At 36.6% G+C, this 10,225-nt stretch overlaps 1 pseudogene; it reads right to left on the bottom strand.

The window, feature by feature from the left end:
* Positions 1 to 6,548: 6,548 nt before the first annotated feature.
* Positions 6,549 to 8,800, bottom strand: LOC103963012 (annotated as a pseudogene).
* Between the last annotated feature and the right edge of the window lie 1,425 nt (positions 8,801 to 10,225).

Raw genomic sequence — 10,225 nt, 5'->3', positions numbered from 1 at the left:
AGCAAGTGATGGATTGTCTTAATGATGTGTCACCAATAGGAAATAAGTAAGCACTTAATTGATAATCCAATTACCAACAACCACATCCTTTAGTTTGTAAAATTTAGTTTAGAAATTTTCTCTCTAGTATTACGCATTTTTAAAGGGTAATACTAGGGAGACTAAATTTGGAGACAAAGTTTTAGAAACTAAGTGACATGGAAGTCAATGATTGGTATAGAACTTAAACGTTGATAAACGTGTTGATTCCTATTGGTGACACATCATTTTTAAATAGGGAACATGTTGGTCCTTTTGTTTTTTCTTAATATACGTACAGTGGAGTCTCTATGCTGGTAAGTACGTTTACATAAACAGACAGATGCATGAAGCATGGAAATGGGAGGGTCATTAGCCAACATATTTGTAGCGCAGCCTGGCTCAATTCAACCACTTACCATGCATGTAGAGAGTACTATGTGCTCGGAACCTAATAGTTTAGTTTTATTGATGATTAATAATTGTTATCGCATTCTAAAAAAAGTTTAGAATTTTCATTCATCATAAAAGTATTGTTTTGAAGTCTGAATAATATATAGGTTCTCTGCTTGCGTAATCTATGTCCATGAGCTACAATTTTAATAATAAATGGTACATTTTCTTTGCCGAAAGACCATACAACAAATGCACAGTATTCTTCAAAACCATGTATATTCGTCCATATGCAAGTTCTCATTTAGCTCTTGAAATTGGAAGAGTTTCTATGAGCAGACGTCGTTGCATAAAAAAGAATGCCCTAGAAAGTGGTAAACCTGATCAAACATGCAGGTTTATAACCCACCAACCCTGGTAACGTGCATATTTTCATACGAGAGAGAGAGAGAGAGAGAGAGATATTTGAAATGTGAGATTCAGACTGGAGGACAAAGGTTATATTGTCACCTTTTCCATGTTGTATATGGGTAATATTATTATTTATCGGGCTTTTTGATGTTTATCTGAATATTTGGTTTATATCTGTTGTCAACATGTTCATGTCTGCTTCCAATTCGTCCACTGGTTAGAAGACCAATTGAGAGGACCTAAAACTCTTAGCTTGAACCAAAGAACATGAAAATTTTCATGTACTGAATACTACGTACGTTACAATTTTAAAACAAAGAAATCCTAGTGGCATATATATATATATGTATGTATGTATATATATGTATGTATATTTGAAGAAGAGCATCCCAAAGTCTTAGAAGCTTCCAACAGCTAAAGTACAGATTGGGGAGCGCAGGTTCTTGACCTTTACTACCAATGCTCCCATGCAACCAAGAGCTAACAGACAGTCTTCTGAAGATGGGATTCATTTTTTACGTAGAAGTTCGCTCTTTGACAAGAAGAAACTTATTGCAACGACATAGATTTCCTCATCCACTTACGCTTGCTTTCATGCTCTTCTTATAATTAAAAAGTCCAGGCTCTGAAAATAAAATAAAAAAATCGATCTGGACTTGCAAGAGATGCTAGTGTTTGACATTTTGAGTATGACTTTTGAGTGAAAATGGTGGTTATTATTTCCACGATTAGCCCAAAGGGATAGGGTTGAGTAAACAAGACAAGGGCAATGGACCAAGCTATGAGCCAAAGCTTGCAAAACACTCATCACCCTCATTGGAAATTTGGGATCTTAATTTATGTGGTGTCTCTAAAACAAGCCAAGTTTTAGCTAATTCAGAGTCATATGTGTTTAAATCTAGTTAATTCAGACTGAAAACAAGATGATTAATCTTTAGGGTTCAGCAAGTTAAACCCTAGCTAATTCTGGCTGATTTTTGTCTAATCTTAGTGAATTCGAACCTGAAAAAAAATTAACAACTCTAAATTTTAATACGAAACAAGATGAACAGTCTTTAATAAGTTAATTTGGACTGGAAACAAGATGAGCAATCTTTAGGGCTTAGTTGCAATCTTAAGTTTATTTGGAGTTTCTATAAACACAAGCCAAGTTTTGGATCATTCATACTGATTTGGATCTAATTCTGGTTAATTAACTGAAAACAAGATGAACAAGCTTTAGGGTTTAGTTGCAATCTTAACTTTATGTGTATAGTATTTATAAAAACAAGCAACACTTTGGCTAATACTGACTTACGTCTGTCTAATTCCGTTACTTCGAACTTGAAAAAGGATGATCAATCTTTAAAGTTAATTCGTACCTCTGTTTATTTTAATTAATTCATAAAACAGCTCAACCCTAAACAGTGTTGATCTTTTTAGGGCAAGGAGCAATTTGGTAAACGTATCCCATTCAAGATGTGGATTGTTGGGCACTGATTGGTAAATATGGACAGGCTTTTCAAAATTAATCACAGAAAAAAGGATTTGGACCCAAATATAGGCACAACAAGATGGAAAAAAACAAAGTTTATGAAAATTGCTTGGAATTTTTACCATATCGAGTAACTCAAATCAATCAGACTCATTTTGTATAGTTACAGTTGCGTGTGCAAGCACGGGCTTTTTAATTTTTATCCACCCGTGAAGAACAACCTTTTTTGTCTTAGTTGTTTGTCATCCTCTTGTCTTTGTCCAACTTCTCTATTCTTTTCTTCTTTTTTTACTTGTGAACAGACTGGTTATACAATTGTACGTAGTTTAATATTGGAGATTAGTGTGTTCTAATCTAATCTGATACACTTAATTAACTATCTCCAGTGACCACTAATTTTCGTGCATCGTGCACGAATTGTTTATTATTCATTTTTGTTGAAGAATACAAGAATTCTACATGATTTATTTTGTGTGGTTTTACTTCAAGTTACTCAGCGACTTTAGTATAAATCCCAAACATTATTGGTGTGGTTTTAGTTATGGACCGTTAATGTGTCTCTCTAAAATACTGACATTGTTATTATGTCATGTCGTTATGAATTTATCCACCACCCTTCATTCCTAATTATAAGCAACTTCTAATTGTAGGTTTTTTCACGTTGATATCCAGTGACACGATTAAAACACAATCTCGATAGTCTAAATAACAATTTTTTTAAACTCTTTTGGTGGCCGGAAAGATTCATAGAGGTACTTCAGTCTACCCTTAGCCATCATTGTGTAATTCGCCAACTGCCAAGAATCGAACTTAGAACGAGCTTTGTGAAATAAGCTTGAATTTTTTTTATACAACGATATATAAGCATATCTGATATTTTAATTGATAGTAAGAATAAAAATCGAAGGCGTTGAAGGCAACACTCACTACATCTCTCTCATTTCCCTCACCCTATTCACATTTGTTGTATCTTTGTCTTAAAAAATCGTCCCCATCTCTTCTAATGTCTTGCCTTTTGTCTCCGGCAGAAAGAAGTAAAAGAACACCGTTTCAACCACCATTATTCCCGCCAGCACGAAAAACATTCCACCAACTTTTATATTGTTAGAGATGGTTAGAAATGTCATCGACACCACCCGCTCACTAAGCAGTTCACCGATATGGCTAGACTAGAATCTTGGGCTTGTAACCTCATCAGATAGATTTCCGATGAGTATTACCCATGTTATGGGCCCGAGCCCAATTGAAAAGAATGCAACATCGGCGCAAACAACCACGATGCCCAAATCCCATATCCCATGTGGGCTTACTACTCGAATGCTCAAGAAATTTTGAATATGTATAATTGTCTTTGAGTCAAAGTGACAAATCTTTGAGTCATATCTATATCGTTCAATTTTCTTTGGGTTGATCTCATTTCATTCGGTTTCCTATTAAAGATATGATAAAAAGAAAAGGAGAAAAACAAACAAAAAGCTCTTTTTTAGGAAATAAGGAATATAATTAAACTTCTTTCATAAAGACTTCTTATTTCTTTTACCCCTTTTTTTTTTTTTTTGGAAAAATGATATCAGTTTCATTGGAATAGCAAGAAAGAGTGCATTCTTCAAGAAGAACGTCTTCTATTAAGTTCAAGGGTTCATTTTCTTTTTTATAAAGAAATTTTGAGAGCGTTTTACTTATTTGTTATTATTTAAAGAAATAAGATTACTAATAGGATCTTCAAAAAAAAGTTACTTAGAGCAACTCCAGTGTTGGAGCCCTCTCCCCAGGCTATTCACTATTCAATCCATTTGATGAACAGTAACTGCCCTTAATGAACAGTAATCACCTTTTGCATCTCCACCGTTACACTTCAATAGCCCTGGCAATAGGCAATAAAATATTAGTATTTTTTTATTTATAAAATAATACAACATAATTTTAATTGTAATTTCAGATAAAATTTTTAATCGTTCTCATTGCGCCACGTGTCATTATCCGAAGTATTATTAAATAATACAAAATAATTTTATTTGTAATTTCGGATGAGATTTTTAATCGTTCTCGTTGCGCCACTTATCATAAAATCCGAAAAGACAATTATTGGGGATGGATTTCCGATAAATTTTTTAATCGTACTCGTTATGCCACGTGTCATTATCCGAAAATACAATTATTGGTGATGAATTTCTAATAAAATTATTAATCAATCATGTCGCGCCACGTGTCAAAATCTGTTTACAATCTTTGAGGATAGATTTCCATCATATTTTTAACGAATGACGGCATGCCACGTGGCATTATCTACAACCTAATCCTTTCTGAATCCTCCATATAATCCACCATCCATCCTCACAAATCTCACACCAATTTCTCAAGATCTCTATCATTATTCATAGTTTCTGTTTCGTTCTTCACAAAAATCTGTATCATTATTCATAGTTTCTGCTTCTTTCTTACAATGTCTTCTTCTTCATCAAGGATGATGTGGGAACTCAATCAGGAAGAGGAAGAAATGTTCAATCACCAGGTGGCCAAAAATGAGAAGGAAGAGGATGAGGAGCGTAGAAGGAGAGATGACGAAGTAAGAATGGGCAGAGCCTCGCATTCCTATCAAGTCATCCAAGCTGTGGCTCAGATCTGCAGGCCCAGTCGTTCCGGAAACCTTGATAGAAGCAGGCAACGATGAGGTATGGAACTCTTGGACGATTATTTTGTCCCTAATAGTGCATTCCCTGATACCTACTTTGGACGTCGTTTTAGAATGGAATGACATTTGTTCAACAGAATCAAGATTGTTGTTTGCAACCATGATTCTTACTTTGTGCAAAAGAAGGATGCTTTTGGTGCTATGGGTCTCCTTCCTCAGCAAAAAATTACTGCTGCCTTGCGGATGCTTGCATATGGAGCATCTGCAGACCAAGTGGATGAGATAACGAGGATGGGGAAATCAACCATTCTTGAGTCAAGGCATCTCTCCACGTACTAAACGATTGGCTAAGTAATTTCCAACGACTGGACATCAATTTTTTGGTTCTTTTCCCACTAATTTTCTCAAGATAATTGGTATGAATAAGACTCCACATTTCTCGCAACTGCATCTCATTACCCGTAAGCGAACTATAAGTAACTTCAACCCAGCTAGTACACAACGCAACATCTTCAAGAAGCGACCAATTTGTACCTGCATCAGTAGTCATTTTGTTGAAAAAAAATGGATTGAAACTTTGAGAGAAAGAAAGGAATGTGATTGAAAGTAGTTGAGAAAATATGAAATTGTGGTGTAAGGTAGATGATAATGAGAAGGTATTTATAGAAAAGTAAAAACAATTTTTTTAAAAAAAAGTTCAGATTTTTTTTTTCAAATTTTTTACAATTTTTTTTAAATTTTTATTCAACTAATTAATCTTTGTCGTTGGATATAAAAAAAATTTGAATTCCAACATTCCAGATTGTGCCACGTGTCACAACGGTAACTTTTCTTAATTTTAAAACTATTTTTTCTTTTATTTTTTTATTTATAAAGCATATTAATATCCACCGTTGATTTTAGATCGAACGGTGGATATTAAATAATACTTTTTTTTTTTTTTACCGTTGGATCAAACGGTCCAAGTTAAAGAGTCGTTGAGATCGAACGGACCATGGGAAGTCACGTGGCTTCCTAACAGTAACTGAAAAGTGATTGTTTTTTTTTCTGATTTTGTGTCGGCGACGCGCCCCCACGCACAAATGGGGTGCATGCGCCTGACAGAAAAAAAATATAAAAAGGCCTAACTCCAGGCTGACGTCAGCGCTGTCGTCACATCCACTCAGGCTCTCGGGCTGGCAATTCTTCACGGTCTAGGAGCTCGGGCCTCCACCTCCACTTGGGCTCCTTCACGCTAGAGCCGGTCCACAGGGCCTCGGGCCCCTTTTCTCTGGCCTGTCCCCCGAGCACCCAGCAACGCTGGAGTTGCTCTTATAGGAAGAAGCACACATAATATGCTTTTCTGCAAAGTTACTTTACGTGATATTTTTTGGACAAAGAAACACTTTATGTGATTATGTTCTCATTTAAAGCACTTAAAATTTTTGTCAAAAATTATAAAATAATTTTGACTATCTCTTAATCACCTTCTAAACTGTTTCTAAAGTAGCGAAGAACCGATGATGAGATTTGTTGTGCAAGTATCTACCCCTTAATGTATATAATATTATTAACTGCTTAGTAATTTTGGTATTTGAATTTGAGAAAGTAGTATCCAAATAACACAACTAAATGCTGAATATAAAATAGTTCAACAAAATAAGAGTCGGTATCCAAATAACACATCATTTTTGCAACCCATTTGACATTAGATGCCTTGAGAACTAATTGCCCATTGGAAAGGTTGAATATGCAATTTATACATCTTTTTTTTTATATTACAGTGAGAAAAAAAAAATCAAGCGGTTAATCTAATTTAATCCTCACTCATTTTCCGACCTACTTTCACCGCTTGGGCTAATCCCTGCGGTCAACTGTGAACAGTTTTTTCAGCTAAGAAAGAAGCATTTGATGCTCGTCCCCCTCGTCCTCAAATAGAGCCCCAATTTCTTCTAAGCTCTTCCCTTTGGTTTCTGGCAAATTGAAGTAAAAGAAAATAGTGCCAACCAACATTACTCCTGCAAGCGCAAAAAACATCCCTCCAAATGTAATCTCCCTAGAAATGCTCAGAAATGTCATGGCCACCAACCCACTCACCAATCTGTTCACTCCGATGGCCAAGCTCGAGCCTTGTGCCCTCAACCTCATGGGAAATATTTCCGACGAATATACCCATGTGATGGGCCCAAGACCGATCGAGAAGAAAGAAGCCGCAGAACAAACAGCCACCACACAAAGCGCAATAGCCCATTCAGGCTTCTCACTTGAGTACTCAAGAAACTTGGACCCAAATCCCAAAGCCGCCAATGAGATCGCCATGCCGAAAGAGCCTAACAGCAAAAGGGGTCGTCGTCCATACCGGTCCAGGAAGAGTGCCGAAACCAAAACAAAGAAAGTCTTGGCAATGCCCATGAGGATTGTGACTCCCACAAGATGCCTTTTGTTGTGAATTCCGGCCTCTCGGAAGACCTCTGGGCTATAGTACACGACCGCGTCATTGCCTGAGGCTTGCATGAAGAAGTTGACTCCGATGGCAGCGATTAGAATGCGGCGGATCGGCTTCGTGGGCCTCACTAGTAACTCTCTCCACACCCCTTGTCCATGCCAGTTGTTTGAATAGGTACTAGCATGCAACAACGAGGCAGCTTTTGCTATCTCTTTGAGCCTCAACTCAGCTTCCTCTTTGGTTTCAGATGTTCTTATCAAAACCTGCTTCGCTTCGTCAAGCCGGCCTTTCATGACCAACCATCTATGCAGAGTAAAATATCGTTGTATCAAAAAAATAGAAGTATTGATACCAGTGGAACTATCAAGGTTTAAAAATACGAAACATATGTACTCAAAAAAAAAAAAAAAAAAAAAAAAAGGAAACATATTGACTAAGAAAATACCTAGGGGACTCGGGCATTGCTAGCACACCCAATGCAACAGCAATAGCAGGCAAAGCTGCAAGTCCAAGCATAAGTCTCCAATTCATGTTTTGTGGGATGCCTGATAAAGCATAGTTGGAGATATACCCGAGCAGTATTCCGCCGTTGATGAACACCTCCGGGAGAGAGGTGAGAAACCCTCGGGTGAGGGCTGGCGAGAGCTCGGCTACGTAAACTGGGGCAATCATGAGGGAGTAGCCTACTCCGATTCCGGCCACAAGTCTACCGGCTAAGAGAAATGGGAAGGATGGTGCTAGTCCCATTAGAAGTGCACCTATTAAAAATGTTAACGCAGCCAGGACTATAGTGTAACGCCTGCCGATAATATCCGACGTCTTGCCGGAGGCAAGTGATCCGATCAATGAACATACATTTAGAGAACCAACCAAGATTTCCACTTGCGTTGATGAAAGATTGAAGTCCTCTCTGATGAAAAGAGAAGCTCCACTCATCACCCCAATATCTACAAACAGAAAAGTCCTTAGCAAACAACAAAAACCCTAAATATAATCATCCTTTAGTTATTAATTTTGTGTACCATAATTCAAAGCGCATTTTTTTGTTTTCATTCTTACAAATTACAATTTGACATGTACAAAAATAACTTATAAAAAATAGCAAAAAAAAAATCTTCTACAAATGTGTTAAACTGTGATTGTTTGATAATCATTTCCATGATTACGTCGGAAAAAATAATGCGGTATTTTCAATTCAAAGGAAATTTTTAAGGAATTGAGGGTAACTTGTTACCATAGCCCAATAGAACAGAGTTTGTGGAAGCCAATATAGCACCGGCAAGAGCATATTTGTTTAGACCGGGCTGCGTATGAACTTCCGGTGCCTTAGACTTTTCGGTTGACATCGATGATCTGCCGGCAATGAAGATTCTGAATCATCAGCAAGCAGAGGATGGAGGTGGTCCTTCTTGCTTGGCTCCATAGCAGGAGCAAATGCCAATCTAACTTGGAAGAAGATATGCACGTTTGAATAAGGGGATGTGTATGAAATTTTTTATATACGGTATTCGGGTAAAAGACATCATTTTCTTTTTTGTTTTTTATGTCAGAAAAAAATTACAAAGAAGATGCTCGACGGATTCTGATATTCCAAACAACATAACAAATCCCCACAGCCACATATAGGCAAACTTAGAGAATTAGACACAAAGTCGAGTTAAATATGTCGTAAATCAGCTAACGAATTTGCTAGTCATATTTACTATGTTTAGTCTAACCTAAGAGTAAAATGGTAACAATAGAAAAGGAATGGTAATAAGTGCTTTTGAAAAAAGGTGCTTTTGTGAAAGTGGGACTGGACACGCTGTCTCCACACGCCTGTACCGTATGCTGCCAAAATGGCAGGTCTGAAACGAATAGACTCTGCTTCCTCGAGTTGGACCAAGCCAGCGCAGCCACACAGCAAATACAGCATGCATTTTGTTTCATATCTCACAGATAATGTAACAAATTTAAGATTAAGGATATGTGTTTTGTTTCATATTTGATAGATAATATAACAAATTTAAAAAAATTGCCAAGAAGATTTTCTGGATCATTATTGTGAATCCCAATTTTGGCATTAGGGAGGTCATCCGGATGACAAAATAATGTCCTGTATTTTAATATTTTTATTTGATATTACACAATTGTTTTAAGATATTGTTATTTGACGTTGTCATTTCATACAAGTCATTATCTTTCTATGGCTCCAACTTCATTATGTATGAAAGTTAAACAAGTGTGTGACCGTAGGGCCTACAGCACCTGTAATTTGGTTATGATATTGCATTAGAATATAATCTTCTAATCTATAATCAAGTAACATTAAGTAGAATGATGTGGTAAGCTCTTACGACAGACTTCCATCATTCAATGATGAATACTAGTTTTATCAAAGACCAAAATTTTCTGCACTTCTTTTATCCGCTTATCTTCTTTTTAGCCGTTGAATTGAAGGAAGTGAAAATAAAATGAAAGAGAAAATCATAGTGTGAAAAGCGCTATTTTTAAACATATTCTCATGTAGGTTTTGGAAGAAAGAGTGATAAGAAATCAACCTGCACTAGAATTCGATCGAGAGTGACTGGTAAATAAAGATAAAATATGTGTGTGAACACAAATAGCAGAGGAATATTCCTCCATATTTCAAATCAAAGAGTGAATCCACATGTGCTTGAAGCATTTGGACCATGTGCTATGACATCCACTGATGATCATCATTTGCTTGGAATTTTTTCGAAAATGCTGGGTGTATGATGTCTACCTTTCTTAATGATGTCGATATTTGTAGTGACATACATCTCCATTCTGAAAGGTTGATGCATTTTACTTTTAGCATGTTATCAGCACCATGTCAATCAGGAGCGGATCTATTAAGGAACCAAGATGG

Source organism: the organism of the source record quoted next, unplaced genomic scaffold (assembly GCF_019419815.1).
Source record: "Pyrus x bretschneideri cultivar Hongxiangsu unplaced genomic scaffold, Pyrus_bretschneideri_v1 Contig1, whole genome shotgun sequence".
Taxonomy (NCBI): Eukaryota; Viridiplantae; Streptophyta; class Magnoliopsida; order Rosales; family Rosaceae; genus Pyrus; species Pyrus x bretschneideri.
This window is presented reverse-complemented; position numbering and strand designations above follow the sequence as displayed.